Source organism: Manis pentadactyla, chromosome 11 (genome assembly GCF_030020395.1).
Source record: "Manis pentadactyla isolate mManPen7 chromosome 11, mManPen7.hap1, whole genome shotgun sequence".
NCBI lineage: Eukaryota > Metazoa > Chordata > Mammalia > Pholidota > Manidae > Manis > Manis pentadactyla.
In genome coordinates, this window is record NC_080029.1 from 26684486 (window position 1) to 26705379 (window position 20894).

The following is a 20894-nucleotide window of genomic DNA, read 5'->3' on the forward strand; positions in this document are numbered from 1 at the left end:
CACTCACTAGTCAAATGCAGAGGACTCCAAAACCCCAGGTGAGAATAGAACACAAGATGGAAGGAGCCTGGGTCCTTGAATCATCATGTGGAAGGCTTTGCCCACCAAATGATAGTGCTGTTGTGAGTTATTGCATACATATTAGTAAATATGTTCTATTGTGTAAAACTATGGAGATTTCGGGTTTGTCTGTTACAGCGACTGGCATCACCCTAACTTATAACCAAGTAGGAAGGTGGGTAAAGTAGTCCAGAAAAATATATTAATAAAAACAATTTAAGCTTAGGAGGCAGCAGTCAACCAAATAGAGGCTCCAGAGCCAAACCAATGATAATAAACTCTGGTTGCATATTTCCCACCTGTGTCATCTTTGGGTGAGTTACTTAACTCTCTGAATCTTAGTTTCTTCGTTTGTAAAATGAAGATAATAACACCATCCCTGAAGCATTGCTGAGACTGTTAAATAAACTGTACCTGGAATGGTTCCTAACACATAAAAGAGTTATCAATAAATCCCTTGCTCCTAACTATACGCATTCTTAGAATGACATTTAGCTGGTAATATGCTTTGGTAACTGGTAATAGTAGCAATAATAATAAACATTTATTAAGAAATAATTATGTTCTAGGCACTGACATAATTATTCTCATATATGAATCAATTCCATCCTCACAGCCCTATGAATCAGGCACTATTTTCCCCTAATTATACAGATGAGGAAACCAAGAGAGAGCTGTTAAGTAAGGTGTCCAAGGTTAACAGTTGATAAGTGTTAACCTTGTTAAGTATTTAAGTCCAGATGGCCATGGTTAAAATTCCTGTTATAGATGAAGGGACAGAGAGGTGACACAATTTGCTTAAAGCCACACAATCTCAAATCGTCCCTGATTGGGGGCCCTAGAAACAGCCACTTCTTACTGTGATCTGGGGGAGCACGGAGCAGCAGTCTCGGACCGTGAGAATCACCATCCTCCTGCGTTTCCGCAGGTGTACTGGTGGCTTTGGCAGTGATGATGCTGACCAAAAGCACATACTGCTTTGGTCAACCATGAGAAAGCAGCAGGTGGGCGTCCCTGGAGCCTGGCCAGAGGAAACTCCAGCCCTCTGGCTGCGGAATCAAGGCTGAGGGGCTTTGGTTTTTACAACAATGACATTTCCACGAGAGCTTTAAAGCTTACACTGAAGCAAACCTCACTGAGTTTAAAAAGATGCTCAACCTCGCGGGGCAGGGGGAAGACAGTTCTAGGAATTGGGGTTTCAGAAGGCAAATCTGAAGAAGTGACTCCCTGCCAAGAGGGGTTGGTCATTGGACTTGCTGAGGTCCAAAATGACCAGCAGAGGGCAGCAAAGACATTGGTCAGAAGACAGAGGCTGGTTTGATGTCTATTGGAATCATCCCCAAAGGATGGGAGATGGACAGGAAAAATGAGAAAGGGCCTCCTCCTCCATTACTCAAGGAGCAACCCCTAGACTTGGGATCCCAGCCATTGAAACGAAAATTGGCTTTGAGCTTTTTCTTCATATCATGTAATTAATGCATGGTAATTGTAGAAAAATTGGAAGATATAGGAATATATCAATCAAACCATCATATCCTATAACCCAGAGGAAATTGCTGTTGGTTAACATTTTAATTAATATCCTCTGGATAGATACATAAAGAGATGTAGATTTAAATACAGAAACACATATGAGTACACATTTACACATATTTTGGCTTTTGAAACTGGTATCAGTCAGTATGTGGTGGTCCATTTTTAAAAACAACCACCACAAAAATATGTGCAGCCATATATGTACACACACACATGGCTATATATGTGGCATTCTTTTGCCCAGGTGTCTCTTGCTCAGCTGTGAGCCCCCCAAAGGCTAGCCCCCACTGCACCGCACAGGGGTAGGGGGACTGGCATGGTGACAGGTTGCTGGGGAGGAGCTGTGTCCTCTGAGGCCCACTGGTCACTCTGCTGGGTCTCTTTACAGCTTGGGTCTAAGCCTCCTGAAATCTTGGGGGAGGGGAGGGGCACCAAAAAAGACTTACCGGGTGAGCAGGTGCTCAGAGTTCGTTGAGTTTCATCAAAATGAGTCACATCAAAGGTGTGAAGGAGTGACAAGTTTTAAGGAGTTACCACTTCCTGCTTCCACACCAGCACATCATCCTTTTACCCCTGACAGAGGTGCTGCAGCGGTGGGAATCCAGGCGGCAGCCATGGGCATGCCTGCCCTCTCAGATGCAAAGCCTCCGTAACCCTTTCTTTGTCTTCAGGTGTGACCATCTCTTCCCAAAGAAAAACATAGCATCCTTACTCTGCAACACACTTCATCATTGACGAATGAGCTTCAGACTAGAAAAACCCACCGAAAGTGCAGTGATGCTTGAACAGGGTCTTAAATTAGACACAGGTGCTCACCAGGTGAAGGGAGGGGCACTGTGCTGCCTGGATCATAAGCAGCACTTGCTTCATTCACACGACTAGGTGGGCCGCCACGGATCCCCTATGGGAATTTCTCTTTGACGTGTGCTTTGGAGGGAGACAAATGCAGTTTTGAATCATTGCCACCACTTTCTAATTGTGTGGCCTTTGGCAAGTCACATAACCCTGGGCATTCTAGTGTCCAGCCAAGGTGAAAATGCTGGACCAGTTTTGGGGGAAGCAGTCCGGCAGGAGCCCAGGATGAGAGGAGCCAGGGCAGAAGGGAGCCAGGAGGAGGGCTCTGAGTGCCACACTGGGGAAGGCCACCAGCAGCCATGGCAGGATTTAAATAAGGGTTAAATCATGCAATAATGTATAGTATTAGCTGTTTTACCAATCTTAACAAGGGCTATGGTAAAAATCAACAGAATGCATTCAAGGGAAGTCTTGTAAACTAGAACCATAAGTCACCAGCATTCTCTTCTATTCAGGTGGCCCTTACTGGCTCCCAGGTGCGGCCAGGAGAGTTTCCCACCCTGACTTCCCGGCCCAGTCCTGTCCATGGACATCCAGTGTGTGTGGTTCCCCCTCGCTCAGGTGCACTGCGGTCACGCTCACAGCTTGGACCATGTTTCTGACCTCTTCCAGGCGTGCTTAAGCCCAGCCTCCTTGGGGTGCAGGGGGGAGGGAAGCTGGAGGGAGGAAAGGGAGGAGGCCTCCTTCCTGGCAGTTGGGGACATCTGGGTGCTGAGTAGAGAGACAATGGTCAAAAATGAAGTCTCCCCCAGACCTCAGAGTGCCCAGCCCCGTCAGCGTGATCGCTGCTGCCCTGTCTCCGACAAGCTCATCACTGTGGGTGAGCAGTGTCAGCTCTCAGGGCCTCAGTTTCCATGCTGCCAAGTGAAAATAATATTGGTTACTAATTCTTAGGTTACTGAGAGATGTAAATGAGACAAACAAGCACTTAATATGTCTAAACTAGAATTACTCTTACTAATATAATATTGTTTTTCTATCTCTTCTACTGGCCTCCTTGGGGGCCAGAATGATATCATATTCAGCTTCCTATGAGAAGCAGCATGAATAGTCCCTGGGGCCCATGACACTTTGTAAAAATATGATTTTAATATGTTTTTCAATGGAGGAAGGCAAAGTGCCTAGGGCCCAGGAAAATCACAGTGCAGCCCTGAGTGAACAGGCTTGGAGTGAGACAGATGAGGTTTGAATCCCAGCTCCACCACTGAGTTAAGTGTGACCTAAAGAAAGTACTTAATTTTCCTGAGCACCAGTTTCTTCATCTGAAGGGTCAACAGATAAATCCTCCCTCCTAGGTCACTGAATTGAACTATGTCCCCACCTTTTTAAATCACTCATTTCATTTCTAATTGTGCATTTGATGTCTGCCTTTTCCCACTAAGCTGTAAGCTCCATGAGGACAGAGACACTGCCTAATTCATGACCCCTGATTATAACACTTGCAGTGTGTTTACTAGGTGGCCTGCATTGTTCTAAATGCTTTAAAGGTACAACATCAGTTATAAAGGGTTTTAGCACCATTTACAAATGAAGAGACTAAGGCTAAATGGTTAAGTGACTTGCTCAAAATCACAGTTTTTTTTTTGTGTGTGTGTGTGTGTGTGTGTGTGTGTGTGTGTCAGGGTTCGAACCCCAAGACCTGTGCTCTTACCCGTGGCCTGTAGCTGTGATACAGAGCCCAGAGCCTTCCAGACAAGAGGGGGAAGAAGCAGGTACCTGAGGGTGCATATGGCTCAGAGGAAGCCATCTCTTAATGTGATTCTGATAAACTGACATGAAGACTTGTTGCTGAGTGGGGTGCTGTGAAATGGAGGAGGTGTGGTGTTGTTAGGGAAAAGTTCTTCCTAGCAAATGTTTTCCACTCTTGAAGGGGGAAAAGTTTAGGCAGAGAGAATGATCTGACCCCGTCAAGCATGACAGCGATTCTCCCTGCACTGGATCAAAGGTTCATTCACTCTGGGAAGCCAGTCAGCTCTGTTCTCCCTGAGGCAGGGGAACCAACGAGCCCCGAGGGGGATCCCCAGAGGTCAAGCGTTGTCCAGGCTCAACTTGAACAGGACAGGTGCTTCTCAACTGGTCCTTCCCTGCCTGCTCATTTTGTGTAGCTAGCACCAACTTGTCAGAGGCATTGTTTTTTTAATAATAATAATTATTTATATTATTTTTATAATATATTTTTAATGATATAATAACACACATAACTTCATTTTAGAAAAATTGAAAAATACAAATCCATACACATGCAAAATGAGTGAAAGCCACTGGTCAGCTCACCACGCAGGAATAACCTCGTTTGATATTTTGGTATATTTCTTCATAGGTGTTTTCATTGCATCCAAATACATATTTTCCCCTGCAACACTGCGATCACATACAATATAGGTTTTTGGTAAACAGTTTGGGAGAACCTTTAAGAAAATAATTGACAAAACAACTAGAATTGTTGTTACTAACTAAAATATATGAAATAAAATGTAAATTTGGGTTTAGCATTCCTTACTTCCTTCTAGATACCAAGGCTATTGTAGTGCACATAAAACAGGCAACAAGGAGCCAAAAGCGAGACCATTGGCTCTTAACGTTCAGGATCTTATGTCAGCTGATGGAACTGACCTGTTTCTGCCAGTGGGAGAGAAATCCCCAGAGTAGCACATGCAGGTTAGCTGTTCACCAAACCCATTTTCCTTTCCTCTTGGAAACACAGCTAGACTATATTTCCCAGCCTCTCTTGCAGTTAGGTGTGACCATGTGACTGAATTCTGGCCAATAAGATGCAGGCAGAAAAAGGGTATTGCTTATCTGTTGCTGTGTAATAAATGATCCCAAAAGTTAACAGGTCTAAACAACGAATAATTATCTCACAGTTTCTGAGAGTCTGGAACCCAGAAGCGCCTTCATGGGTGGTTCTGGTTCAGCGTCGCTCACAGGGTTGCAGCTTACCTGTTGGCTGGGGCTGTAGTCTCTGAAGATTTGATTGAGACCGGAGGTTCTGCAATCAAGATCACTCGCCTGGCTCGGGCAGGGTGTCAGTTCTTTGCCCAGGTCCTTGCCGCCTGGGCTTCTTCAGGACCTGGATTCCCCCAGAGCTGAGAGAGACTGACAGCACCTATGTCAAAAGCTGCAGACTTTGTATAGCTGCATCTTGAAACTGACTATCACTTCTGAATTCTATTTGTTAGAAGTGAGTCACTAAGTCCAGCACACCCTCTAAGGGGAAGAGAATTAAGCTTCACCTTTGAGGGAAAGACTATCAGAGAATTTTTTGGATATATCTTAAAACCCCCAGAATCTGCTCCACATTCCAACTTGGTCATAAAACCCCCAATGCGGTCATCTTCCCTCTCTCTCCATCTGCCAGCTGGTCAGAGGCTTAAAGCCCTAGAGGAGGAGAAAGGCACGAAATGGAAGGAACTTGCATCACTGAGCAAGGCCTGGAGGAGAGCTGCCCACTGCAGCCAGTTAGGCTACAGAAGAGAGGAACTGAATTCTTCTTAAATGAAGCCAGTGAGATTCAGGATTCATCTGTTACCGCACCTTAAGTAGGAGATTTTTTTTGTTTCCTTAGGCTTATGCCTGTGGGTTATGTTGGTATCTGTTCCTAACACAGGTAACACTGTTCTTTCAAAATAATAGAACTGCCTCAGAGAAATAAACCCTTTCATTGTGCGGAGAGCCCTGACCCCAGAAGAAGTAATCGCATTTCTTATGGCTGGAAGGAAGATGGTAGGAGAATCAAGACACAGAAAGCCAGAAGCCAGTGGGGTGCCAGAGCAGGTGCAGAGGGAAGGGAGCGCACTTGGTGGGATCTGTAGTGAGTACAGCAGAACTCTAACAGGAATGTGAGCCTCGGAGCACAGCAATGCTGCACAGTGGGTCCCCCATCCTCCTGAAATACAGAGAAAAGAAGACACTAAAGACAGATTTAAGAGCAAAGGAAAGTGATTTGGCAACATCCTCATTTGAGGGGTGTATGCTGCAGAAATAAACATGCATACTTGAAGGCACATATGTATGGGGATGTTCGCTGTGGCCTGGTTTATAATAATAGCATTGTGTGTGTGCATGGAGGAATAACCTCAATACCCATCAACGCGGGAATGATTCATACATACCATGCTGTGTTGTGAGGGTTGATTCCAGTAGGCATGGGATTAGTATCAGCTGACTTACTGAAATAAATGACATTCGTGCACAGCACAGACCTCTAGTCAAGGCATTAAATGTACTGATTAATAATGCTGTTTTGTAACCGTGGGTCTGAGGAGTTTGGGAGTGGTTCGTACTAGCTTGCCAGTAGTGCTTGTTTTTATTTTTTTTGTTGTTCAGCACTGTTTATTGAAAAAAGTGAAATTGATTATTTGTACCTGGTTTACTAAGCCCCTGGAGGTGTCTGCTGATGGGGCTGGTAACACAGCAAGAAATACGCCTATGTGACCAGCAGGGGTATAAGAAGCCCTGGTGGAAACCCCATTATGGGCTTCCTACGGTTCTGAGGTGTTCCATGACACATCTGTGACCCTGGAGAGAAAGTGGGCTTGGTATGACTCTTACACAAGGAGGACGATTGGAATTTATACCTGGCCTCTCTGGGGCCTTTGCTGTCTTGGTTTAATGCTCTCAGTGCTTCTCCTGAGATAACCATAGATTTGCCGGCATTGTCAGTTTGGATCTTGTGAATCTTCTTTAGCAATCAAACTGCTTAACAACCACTGTTAGTGCCCATGGGATGGTAAACAGCCATGGCTTCCAAGAAAGACTTAGATCTACATGTGCAGCCTGGAAAGGGGTCCATCATATAAATGAAGTAAGCAAGTTGCAGACTAATACATAAAACATGATTTCATCTTTAATTTTTTTAATGGGATGCTATAGGTATGTTGGTAGAAATGTAAAGAAAAACTCAAGAATCATGCTTGCCAAATCATAAACAATGGTTACCTTATTTATTAGCGATATGTGGAGTCAGGGGATGAAATGGTCTGAAATGTCTAGTTCTTACTTTATGTGATTTAAAAAAAGATGGGATTATAGACTTCTAAAAAAATTAATAGACTTTATTTTTCAGAGCAGTTTTAGGTTTGCAGAAAAATTGATCAGAAAATAAGAGTTCCCATATACTCCTCTCCCCAGTACTGCACCCTGTCCCTGTCAGTTTCCCCATCATTAATAACTTGCATTAGTGTAGTACATTTATTACAATTGATGAACCAATACTGATGCAGTATTATTCATTAAAGTCCATTCCTAAAGTTTATATTAGGGTTCACTCTGTGTTGTACAGCACTATGGGTTTTGACAAATGTATAACATTATATGTACGCCATTATCTATCATTACGGCATCACACAGAATAGTTCATCAAGCTAATAATCCCTGTGCTCCCTTATTTATCGATCCCCCCACACCCTGAACCCCTGGCTACTGCTGAACTTTTAACTTTCTCTATACTTTTGCCTTTTCCAGAATGTCATATAACTGAAACCATATACTCTGTAGCCTTTTACACACTGGCTTCTTTCATTTAGTAATACAGGTTTTCTCCATGTTTTCTCATGAATTGATAGCCCCTTTCTTTTTATTGCTAAATAATACTCCATTGTCTGGATGAACCACAGTTTATTCATTCATTCACCCATTGAAGGATCTCTCGGTTGCTTTCAATTTGGGGCAATTATGAAAAAGCTGCTATAAACTTTTGAATGGACATACATTTCAACTCATTTGGGTAAATACAAAGGAATGCAATTGCCGTATAGTAAGAATATGTTTAGCTTTGTAAGAAATCGCCAAACTATCTTCCAAAGAGGCTTTACCATTTTGCATTCCCACCCTAGGTGAATGGGACTTCTTGTTGCTCCATATCCTCTCCAAGGTTTGGTGTGGCCAGTGTTTTGGATTTTGTCCATTCTAATAGGTTGTAGTAGTATCTCATTGTTGTTTTAATTTGTATTGCCTAATGACATAAAGATGTTGAACATCTTTTCATATGTTTATTTGCCATCTGTAAATCTTTGATGAGGTGTTAGTTCAGATCTTCTGCCCATTTTGTAATTGGGTTGTTTGTTTTCTTATTGTTGAGTTTTACAACTTCTTTGTATATTTTGGATACAAGTCCTTTCTCAGAGATGTGCTTTGCAAATATTCTCTCCCAGTCTGTGGCTTGTCTTTTCATTCTCTCAATCAGAGGTCATTTTCAACATTTCTGTGTTTATCAAGCAAATGTGTCAGTAAAGAAGATGAAGGTGACCAGGAATGACTTGGTTTAGCCCTGCTTGCCTAGCTAGACTACTAGTGAGATAGGGTAGGGACATGGCACAATTACCATGATTAGTTTTTCCTGCCTGTGATGAAAATTCCCAAGGTATAAATAATATAGTAAGAACTGGAGGGACTCATCTTACAGCTAAGTTTCCATTTTTAAAAACCAGAGAGTTAGAAGGTAAGACTCCTAACATATTTTATGGTAATCAGTCAATAACCTACCCTAAGGCAGGACAAGTAGTCCTAAATGATATATCCCCACTTCTTGAGGGTAACCACTATTTTGGAGAACAGGGTCAAGAAATTCCTTGTGTTAAGCTTATCTTACAGAACATCTAGAGGACAAACTATGGATGATGGCACAATGTCTCTCACTGAAGATAGACTACATGTCAAGCCTATGTCAACCCCGCCCCCCACCCTTTGCCCTTTGCCCCTTTCTTGAAAGCCTTAAAAGACAGAATCTTAAGCCCTTAAGTGGGCCTCCTCTCTGAGGCTGCCCACACTCCTGCCTCCTCTCTGAGGTTGCCTGCACTTCCCTTTCTTCGAGTGTGTACTTTGTCTTAAATGAAGACTTGTTGCTGCTCAACTTACTGCGTTTTGTCACTGCACTCTTCCAAGCCTGTCAGGAGGTTAATAAGAACCCTTTTTCCCAGTAGCAGCTTTGTTACTTTGCTATTTCATTCCATTTTCTAGGCCTAAGCACAAGTCTGCACTCTCTACATCCTCCTTCACACAAGTAGGGAAGGGCTACTAAGATCTCTAGCTTGGGTCTGCAAGTTCCCGTCACCTGGGTGACCTGGACAGGACTGCCGCTGTATTATCATGCTCTGTAGTAGCCTGCCCGAAAATCTCCTTTCATTGCCTTTGGGAAGTTCTCAGAACATAACTCACTCCATCCAGTGCTCTGCAGCTTCCCCACATCCTGGAGTGGGAGGGACTTAGTTCCCACACTGTGCAGACTCAAGCAGACACTGAACACCAGGTGACCCTGACTTCAGGAGTTGGCAAGGGATTTGCCCTACGCTGAGCAGGAGGTCAATAAGCTTCCCTTTCCTCCCTCTGCTGCCTGCATAGTTGCTGCCATCCACTACCACTTTTGCTTTAATGAATTCCTTCCTTACCTACGCTCATCCAACCTGCTTGAGAATTCTTTCTCCTTCAGAGTCAAGAGCCCTCCCCCATCCAGGTTGAGGTTTCACCTACTGCGCAGGGAGAGACCTCCTCAGATACAGCTGCCCGACCACACTAGTACTAGTTCCTGGGGAGGAGGAGCAAAATGAACTGCACACCTATGTGTACACTTGTGAAGGGTTTTTGTATTTATGCAGCTAATTTAGTAAAACCCACTCATGATTTACCTATAGTTTATGATTTGAAGAAACCTTTTTTGCAAGGCTTAATTAAAGAACAGCAGTCCAGTCTGTGGAAGGGGTAGGGACTGTGGACTCCAGGAGACCCACGTGGGGCATCTGCTCCCTGGAGGGGAGCCCCATCAGGGACGGAGGCCAAGTGCAGGGGCCTGTACTTCCACCTACCTTGTGCAGAGCAAGGCCCTGAAATTCAGTTCCCTGAGAAGGTGGATGTTTCACTGGAGCTTATTCCATGAGACCCACAGGGGTGACCTTGCTCTCCCCTTGCCTCCCTTTCTAATGAGGGAAGGGGTACCTACAGAGCTTCAGGCGGTGAGCTGCTTTAGAAATGCAAAGGTTCAGCTACTTGAAGGGAATGCATTTGAGGGAAGTCTCTCCTTGTCTCCCCAGTGTCTTCACAGAGGAACAGAGCTTTTTTCAGAAACCCTGTATAAAGACAGAGTTCAGAAGCGCACCCCTGGGCCCTGAGGAGGTTTCTTCCCAGGACGTTTTATGCAAATCTGGCTTAATACATGGGTGGACTGAGTCTTTACTGCAAGCAAAGAAAGAAGAGGAAAGAGAATAATAATCCCCTTCACATTTGGGCTATAAATACCACAGTAAACAGGGCTGGAAGGGAGGGATTGGGGTCCTCCGGGAGCTCGAATCTGTTGTCAGGCCTGTGGCTGATTCGTCAGGGTTCCTTCCCACAGGAAGGACGGTAGGAGCTGGGTTGAGTGACTGTAATTGGCACCAATTAGAAAGCCTCCCTGCGGACGTGGCCACCACAGCAGGGCAGCCTCACCGAAGAGAGACAAGTGTACGACGGCTGAGGACGGACGGTGGTTCCTGCACTCTCAGCAAAATGATGAGATGGCCACCAAATTGTAGTGTTGGCCCAGCCAAGATGGGGTTTTATTTTCCTTCAGAAGGGAAGAACTCAGACTGGACCCAAGGTAGAAACCTCCCCTTATTGTCCTAGACCTACCCTCTTTCCCTCCCCAAGGCACTGTGATCTCCCTAAAAGCAAGGATTTCCTCAGTGCCATATTTATCTTCCAGCCTGGCTCACTAAGTGTTGCTCGGATGAATCCAGGGGTGCTAAGTGCCTCGGTCTCCTCATCATAAAATGGGACTTAATGTTATAACACCTGCCTCTCAATGGCCCAGCATATGGTAGAGACTCAATAAAAATTCATATCCATCCTTTGGTTCATCGGGGAGCCATCCTGTCTGCGGGAACCATGTGGCAATTTTTTTTTTTACAACTGTGAGTCTGTGAATCTCGAAAATCGTGACCTGCGCTTTAACTCAGAAAACAGTGTATCAGGAAACTAAAATTAAAGTTTTGATGGACAAACCAAAGCATAATAGAGGTGAAGCCACACCCCCAGGTGGAGACTTCACAAATTTTAAAGAATCAATTCCAAAACGACTGGATCCTTATCCAGCTGAGGGTATATAAAGAGCTCCAGACATGGAGAGTTGGGAAAAGCACACGTAGAGCCATTTGTTTGGAGAGAACTGTGATGGTACCACATCCTTGCCCTCTGCCAGGTGGGAGGGATGGACGGCTCCCTCCTTTCCCTTAAGCCGAGCTAGGAGGAGGGCTGCCACGGGGGCCCCTTGGAGGTGCACTTACGCGGGGCCAGGCCTGTGTGTGCAGAGTGTCTCTGGGCAGGGATGACCGAGAGCTTCCCAAGCCAGCAGGGGCTGGTGTGGGCTGGCATGGGTCTGTGCGATAAAGCCATCTAGAGGATGCCGGATGAACCAGAATGAAGCTGGAGGAGAGAGACAGTCTCCAGGGCCTGAGGAAAGCTCTGGCTGCAGCTGTGTCTGCCTAGGTAGAGGGACAAGCAGGAGAGAGGTCATTGAAGACAGAAACCTCAGAAGAACCCAGAAAAGAGCCTATGAAGGAAAGAATCAGCTTTAAACATTTGCCAGGACCAGCATGTTCAAAGGTAGCTTAGACCCAACAGTTCAAGGTCATTTGGCCATTCCTACCCACTTACCAGTGCTCCCACCTTCCACTCCATCCCTGGAAGGGACCAGACACTGGCCTGTCAGCTTGGGGTGAGGGACGGCAGAAGAGAGGCCAGGGAAATTGAGAAGAGACACCCTGTTCTCCCTCCGGGCTGTAGGCAGTCGGCCTGAGCAGGCCTACGCTGGAGAAGGGAGATTTGAACATACGAAGTTTGCGGTTTTCATTCTCTTAGACTGGAATTTCTAATTAACAAATTGAGACTTAGACTGGCATAGGGTTGCCCCTTACCTGAGAGTGAGCAGAAAAGTTTCTGGAACTGCTGGAATTTTAATCTGAGACAAGGAAAGATGACCCTCATTGGATTATTTCAAAGGGAGATAACATATAAAGTTGGGTTTTAATTTGTCATGAGTTGTGTATTCAGAATAGTCAGCACCTTATGTACTATGAATACTTCTAGCATCTCTGGGCCTGCCAGGTGATATGGTGGCAGAGCACAGGGTCACATGGTGCAGATGGCAGGGCAGTTCACGCTGCAGCACGGATCTGCTGCCAAGCACTTTGTTGCCCCAGGCCCCACTCAAGACTGGTGGCTTGCCAAGAAACTGAGAAATGGGTTAGAGCAGTCTTCCTAAGTGAGATATACATATTGTCTCCAAAATTCAAAGAGGTCCTGTGCCTCCTTCTCAGTGGTGGGAGGCAAGCTGCAATTACCTGTCCTTTACCTTGAAGGGGATGCTTCAGAAGACCACTGTAAAACTCCATCTATGTGGAAGGTCCCTGATCCTCATGGGGTTTCTTTCCTATCATCTGATGTCCATGCACCTTACTAGGGCATCTCAAGTACTGGCCACTTCCTGTTCTGCACCTATTAGCACCATGCCACCAGTATAATGGGAGCAGATGGATTCCTGGGAATGGCAAGGAGATCAAAGCTCTTGAGGATCAAGTTCTGTTGGGGAGCAGGGGAGTTAATATAGCCTTATAGGCTAGACAGTGAATGGGCACTTCTGCTTTTCTCATGTAAAAGTTAGCTGGTTTTGATTCTCCTTCTGATAGGAATTGAGAGGAATGAATTTACCAATTAATAGCTGCTTATCAAATGCCAGAGGCTGTATTATCCATTCTAGTAATGCACACACATCAAATACAGCGGCAGCGATGGGAATACCACGGGGTTAAGTTCACAGTAGTTCACCATCATCCACCACAATCCATCTGATTGTCACAGGGACCAAACGAGTGAATGCAACAGGGAGCTGATAGTGATCGCCACCTCTTGCATCCTCTAAGTCTTTGATGGTGGCACTGTTTTCTGTAATTGCTCTTAGGATGTAGCATCATTTCTGACTTACTAACTTGGGAGCAGGTGGGATAGTTTCAAGCATTTCACTTGGCTTTTCCTATCAAACCCTCTTATCAATCAGGGGCTGGGGAACGAGCTACAGGGAGGGTCTGTGGGGCCATTAAACACACGGAGGGGCAGACTTGGGCCAGAACACCTTGCAGCGCCTGTCCTCCATAAGCCCATCTCCAGCCAGAGGAGCATGATAGGGCTTCAGATGCCCTGGTAGCAGTGTCATCTCAGACCCCTAGTTTTAATAGGGATGCTGGGTCCTCAAAAGATATGAAAATCCCCCTTTACCCCCTGTGTGGTTACCCTTTAGGGAAGGATCCGGGAAGTGTTCACCGAGTTGTGTGACGGTAATGCAGGGTTTTTCCTCAAGGGGGCCCAGCCTACTCTTTGATTAGTGGCCTAAGCTGGGTCTGTGAGATGACTTGATCTAGAAAGTGGAGGAGGGTCTTGCTGTCCATGCCAATCATTACCTTCACCGTGCTTCTATCCTTCTGGAATTCCATAATCCTCACTGACACTAGGGAGCCCCCAGTCCTACGGCAGCATCCCCTCCTGCAGAAGCAGCCAGTTCAGAGCTTCTCCAGGATGCTAGTGGCCCCCTTCTCGTACCTCATCTCTGCCTTAGCGAACACTCCTCTGGCCCTCCCGAGGAGCACAGTAAAGAGAAGGGGCCTCCAGGCTCACGTAACAAATCCATTTGAACATGGCCTCCTCCCTGGACCTTTAGACCCCTTCCTTAGTTCTCTGCCAAGGCAGTTTGAACACTTCCACCTCATTTACTGCTGGGTCATAGCCTGTGTAAGCTTTGAGGAGCAACACCTGCAGTGTAGTAAGATCATTCCAGGCAGCCATGCTGTGGGTCACAGGTGAGTACGCTTATGTAAAAAATTCTCCCCTTCCAAACTTATTCTGGGCCCCTTTGGCTCAACACCCTCAAGACCCAGTCATTCCCATATGTCTTCTTCTCCTGGTGCCTGCTAATCCATAGCAGTAAGTACTGCAGTTTCTTCAGCAAACAAGTGCTTTACTTCTGCAGCAGGGACTGTATTTCCCCTACTCAGGCTGTTCTAGGACGTGACCCTGTTTACCTGCCTGGTGGCAGAGTTGGATTTTGAGGATAAGCATGCTGCAGGGTACCTGCTTTGAGAGTAATCTTTGCAGGATCTCCAAGCAAGGGGAAGATGCCCCCCTTTAGTAAGGGGCAGGGAGCTGCTTCTGCCAGTCCAGACAGTTCAAGGGATTCTAGGGTCTCAAGACATTGGGCATTTACCCAGATGCCCCCCTTTCAGGTGTCAAGATCCTACATTTTTCCCATTTAGGGCCCTGACTTTGATACAGAAAAATTTTCAAGGGTGCACATTCATTCTCCTTACTGTCTGCCACCCCTACAATTAAATTCTGCGCCTCCTCCTTAGTACAGTGTCCTGAGATTGGAAGAGACAAATGTCTTCTTAAATCCTGACAGAAATGCATTCTGGAAGTGTTCACTGAGTTGTGTGATGGTAAGTTGTGTGGGCAACTTCACACAGCATGTCTTGAGTTTGTGTTGGCTGAGCTAAGTTTTCCATTTTCTTATTTCAAGGCTTCCAAAACAATTAACAAAAGGCAACCCCTCAAGCTTTATAACTTACCCCACGCCATTCAGGTGCCACAGGTACCACTTCACCTTTCACCTGAATTACATCTCAGTCTGCATAGGAGAAGGTCTGAGTAACTGAGATGCTGCACTGGGCCAGGGATTAACCCCACCCCACCTACTACCACTGCCATCTGACCTCCACGTGACTCAGTTTCAAACATCCATCCTGACAGTCTGATTTCTAGGACTACTTCTGAACCAACTGCTTTCACCCAGGTTCTCTCATAAGCAGTGCCTAGGACAAATGCTTGTGTTCAGGTGGTTTAGTTAGGAAGCAATCCCAGGGAGCAGGGCAGGGAAACAGAGAAGGACAGAGAGCCAATACAAGATGCGTTATTGATTTGGGTCATCTCTACAGGTCACTCCCACAGGTCTTGCTTAATCCTGCAAGACCTTTTGAGGAAACTTAGGAAACAGAACTCTCCACCTGGAGCATAAAAGGGCAAAGCATTTACCCATTGTCCTCTCCCCACAATTAGTCTATGGAGTTCCCACATGCATTGATTCCCCTGAATATCCAGGTTGCATGTGTGTGAGTGCCAAGGGGTGGTCATGGATGTCCCCCAAGACAGGAAGTAGGAGGTACAAGGCATGCACCTGTGGGGGAAGCACCATCATTTTGCACCTGTGTGAAGTTGCTCAGCACTCAGAGCTGGTCATATGATAGAACTGGAGTCAGAGGGTTTTAAATGGAGCACAACAGGTGCCCAGTACAGTCCACCCTGGTGAATACTGTCCTTCAGAGCAGTACAGGTAGATGCTTAACTGTTAACTTCACTGCAAATGGCCCAAACCATTAGGAAGCATTTCTTTAGGAATCACCTACAAAGCCAATTTAGAAGCCAAACAAGAAATTCAGTCTCTCATAATACTTAGTTTTTAAACCAAAGCAGTATGCCCAGCTTAATTAATTTACTCATTAACCATAATCTAACCCTCCCCAAAGAAAGACAATTTGCTAATATAGAGAACAAGCTCATTTCAAAATTATAGAAATGTAATATAAAGGAGAAAGAAGACAGACATCAATGTTATCACTTTATGCTTAGCCACATCTTTTATGAATAAATGTGTGTCTGTGTATCTGTGTGTTGTATATGTAACTGTGTCTGTACCTCTATTGTATCACATATCTGTGAGTTTATATGAGTGTCTGCGTGTATTGTGTGTCTTTGTTTTGTGTGTGTAGACCATATATTATGTGCCAAGCACTGTGCCAGGCACTGGGGTGCCCCATGTAGAGACTAAACAGCCCATCTTGCCAGAGAGTGAGGAAGACCACAGTTAAGAACCTCCAACTTTTAAATTTCTGTTATGGTAGGCAGAATAATGGCCTCCTAACGATGGAACCTGTGAACACGTTATGTCACATGGTAAGGGGGAATTAAGGTTGCAGATGGAATTAAAGTTGCTAATCAGTTGACCGTAAAATAAGATTACCTTGTATTATCCAGGCAGTCCAGTATAATCACAGGGTCCTTAAAAGATGGAAGGGAGAAGGCAGCAGAGTCAGTGTCAGAGTGATGTGAAGAGAGAAAGACTCAACCAGCCCTTGCTGGCTTTGAGGATGGAAGGGGCCAGGAAAGGAGGGCAGCCTCCATAAACTGGAAAAAGCACGAAAACGTTCTTCCTTAGAGTTTGCAAAATGAATGCAAGCTTGCTGATACCTTGATTTTAACCCAGTGAAACCAATTTTGGAATTCTGATCTCCAGGACTCTAAGATATTAAAATTTGTGTTGTTTTTTAACCCTTAAATCTATGGTAATTTGCTGTGGCAGCAATAGGACATGCATAACATACCTGTAAAAACTGGGTTCATGTCTTTAAAACGCTCCCCCTTTACTTTGCTACTAGCTTTAGTTTAAAGGTGCAGTGGATTGCATTTTGTATTGGGTTGAGAAGTCAGTATGTAATGAGATACAGAGTCTGAATTAACCTTGAACATACTTTCAATAGCCCACTATGTAGACAGCAGGAACCAGGATCCCCTGAAATGAGCAGATCGACACTCCCAAGGTGCCCTCGCTCCCCCAGGCACCCAGTGCTTACTCATTGCAAGGGCCAGCTAAATAAATCACATCCTTTGAGTTATCTCTCTCTCCCTCTAGGCATATAATTAAATTTGCATCAGTTCAAAGAGCATGGCTGCAACTCCATTGTAATTTCAGATTTTGTTTTTATTTCCTGAATTTGCTAAGGAAAGAAAGGAAAACCAAAATCTTCTCTTTGTGTTATGGCTTGTTCTCTTTTATTATGAAATATACCAAGCATACAAAGTGTGAAGAAGAATATAACCAATGTCTGTGTGCACATCACCCACCTCTGACAAATTCTAACGTTATTCTACATTTGATTTAGATTTTTTTTTTAGAGGGCATATCTTATATTTATTGATCAAATGGGTGTTAACAACAATAAAATTCTGTATAGGGGACTCAATGCACAATCATTAATCAACCCCAAGCCTAATTCTCAACAGTCTCCAATCTTCTAAAGTATAATGAACAAGTTCTTACATGGTGAACAAATTCTTACATAGTGAGTAAGTTCTTACATGGTGAACAGTGCAAGGGCAGTCATCACAGAAACTTTCGGTTTTTGATCACGCATTATGAACCATAAACAATCAGGTCAAATATGAATATTTGTTTGATTTTTATACTTGATTTATATGTGGATCCCACATTTCTCCCTTTATTATTATTATTATTTTTTTTAATAAAATGCTGAAGTGGTAGGTAGATGTAAGATAAAGGTAGAAAACTTAGTTTAGTGTTGTAAGAGAGCAAATGTAGATGATCAGGTGTGTGCCTGTAGACTATGTGTTAATCCAAGCTAGACAAGAGCAACAAAACATCCATGTATGCAGAAGATTTCTCTCAAAACAGGGGGGGGAGAGGTTCTAAGCCTCCCCTCTGTTGATCCCCAATTTCTCACCTGATGGCCCCCCTGCGACTGTGCCTGTCTTAGGTTGTTCCTCCCTTGAGGAATCTTACCCGTCTCTGGCTAACCAGTCATCTTCCGGGGCCATACAGGGAAATGTAAAGTTGGTAAGTGAGAGAGAAGGCTTATTGTTTGAAATTGATTCAGATTTTTAAATATAAGTGAAATGTTACACAAATAGTTGAAACCCAGTGTCCTTATCCTCACAGATGCCACCCCCAGCCCCTGTCTTCCTCACCCCCAGGAGCATTCCATAGCACTGATTTCTACATTTATAGTATTACTATGCTTTTATACCTCTACTACCCAGATCTGTGTGTACCCATAAACAATGAAATATGAGTTTGCCTGTTTAGAAAGATTACATAAATGGCATACTGCCTATATCCTTCTGCGACTTGCTCCCCTGTCTACACTGATACCTGTAGCTCTGGTTCATCTTTTTAACTGATGAATAACATTTGATTATATGAAAACACAATTTGTTTATTGCTCTTCTGTTCATAAGTATTTAGGTGGTTCCGGGTTCTCTTTATTACAAAGCTTCAGTGAACATTCTTGTTCATTTCCTTGTGCCCCTTTGCTAGAGTTCCTCCAAGGTATATATTTAAGAGGGAAATTGCAGGTCAAAGGATGTTTAGCTTAGTGTCACTGGTTATTGCTTAATTGCTTTACACAGTACTCACACCAATTTCCCACTGGCAGTGTATGTAAGTTCCCTTTAATCCACATCCTGAACAACACATTCAAGTTTCTACCCATCTGATTGCTAATGGGTCTTGTCCTTCTCAAGTTGCACGATTGATTTTCAGAGCAGCGCTGGGCAGAGGTGGTACAGGTTTTGTTTATGGCCACCTGGAAGGCAGGCATAAGGGGGCCCGGGGGAGGGGAGGATGCGCCCAACGCAGGTGGCTGTGGCCATTATGTAGCCAAATGAACCCAGGAGTCTCGGATCCCAGGCATTCATCACCATGGAATCAGACACATGGCCAGAACACAAACTCTGCAGCCACCTTTAAGGAATAAGAAATATTCGAATAACTTATACTGAGATAAGTATCAACAATTATTCAGGCTAACAGAGGGCAAGATCAAGATAATTAAAATTCTATGGAACTTTGTTTCACAAAACACTTCTATATGCATTCCTCCTTTGACCTGACAACAACCCCATAAAAAAGACTTGGGTTATTACAGTTCCCGTTTAACAGTTAAGAAAAGGGAAGCTCATGGCTTGTCAGTAGGAGATTGGATCATGAACCTATTTGCCTTTAAAGTATGTCTTTTGTACCTATGCTTGGTGATGGGGTCTGAGAGTGGGGGATTCTCAGTAGGTATCATCTCTTCTGGTCCCTGTGCAAGTTCTCCTGGCAACAAGGTCACACCACAAACAGGGACATTTCCCCTCAGAATGAGGCCCAGCCCAGTCTTTGTACACTTGGAGTTAGACCAGAAGAACATCCCAACTGCCACCCAACAGGACTGTCACCTTGGGCAAGGCATTTCCCTGTGCCTCAGTTTTCTCATCTGTAACATGGTGACAGGGCACCTGTCTCCCAGCAGGGTCTTATGAACTGGTCGCAGTAACACACGTACAGTGGCAGGCACACAGAAAATACACAAACATCAGCTCTGTGACGTGACTTCTGGCTACACACACAAAGAGGCAGTGGCCCTGATGCAGAAGAAATGCCAAGGAGGGCTCTATTCTGGAGGTACGGGCTCGTGGCACACAGCCCAGGACCAGGGGAACCACGACCAGGGGCAGGCGGCAGTCCTGCAGCAACGTCTGCCGGGTCATGGGAGGGGTCCTTGTTCAATTTCATTTGCACATTTTAAGTCCACATGTTCATTTTTCTGGCATCTTAAAAAATGTCAAAGGATTATTGCTGAGGGTTTACCATGTGCTGCCCCAGCTGGCGGTGCGCTGACGGACTCTGCTTCTAAAGTAGGCTCGAGGCATCCACACCCAGCTGGGGGCAAGGGATCTGAGGTGGGTAAGTGAGGGGCCACAGGTATATGAGTGACCTTTCCTCAGCTCCCATCCATCCCAGAAGGCCTTGTTCTAGATTTGGGAAGCAACACCAGGTCACTGCTGTTCTTGACATGAAGCCTCAACAAAGAGTTATTTGGCCCCAGCGATGGGGGAGAGAGCAAGCACACACCATCAGAAGGCAGGAAGGCGGGGCTCCGCTCCTAGTCCTGCCTCTTCCTAGCTAGGGGAACCCGAATCTTCCCAAGTCTAAGATGGCACAGCTATACAGTGGAGAAAAACACCTACTCCACCTACCTCACAGAACTGTAAAATCAAGTGAGATAGCATGCATGCAAGTGCCTTGGGAACTGTCGCATCCCACGTAGATGGCAGTCACGGCTCATCACACAAGCTGCTCTTGCTCTTGCGGTCAGGAATTCAGCTGTGCAGCTGAGGGCGTGGCTGGTCATCCACAGCCTCTCTGCTGGGTCAGCACACATTTGCCTGGATCACTGGCTCACTCCGTGATCATGACACAGCCAGCAATTCCATCTAACCCTCCCAGAAACTAAACCTATACCTGTAGCCTCACAGAATTCCTGTTCTAATCAGACAACATATTCAACCACAGGGATAATCAGCCGGTAACAAGTGGAGAGAGTCATGGGTCTTTGGAGGCAGAGTTCAAACACCTGCTCTGCCCTATGATGGCTGGGTGACCTTGGATAAATCATGTACCCTCTCTGAGCCTCAGTTAAGTTCTCTGTTGGGAGAAGTAAATGAGACTATATATGCTTGTTACACAGTAAGTCAATAGGTAGTAGCTGCAAGTTTAATCTCCCTGGGCCTCTAATTCCTCATCTGTGAATTGGGGACAATTGTTGCTCCTTGGCAAGGCTGTTGTAAAGATGAACTGAGCGTGTAGAGTAAGC

General features: G+C 45.1%; 1 long non-coding RNA gene across 1 annotated transcript; it reads right to left on the bottom strand.

Annotated features, from left to right (window-relative positions):
* Window positions 1-2789: 2789 nt before the first annotated feature.
* Window positions 2790-6620, bottom strand: LOC130679677 (uncharacterized). Its single transcript, XR_008992698.1, has 2 exons — window positions 5065-6620; window positions 2790-3162 (listed from the first exon to the last, which is right to left on the bottom strand). It is a non-coding gene; the product is annotated as an uncharacterized LOC130679677 (long non-coding RNA).
* Window positions 6621-20894: the final 14274 nt, after the last annotated feature.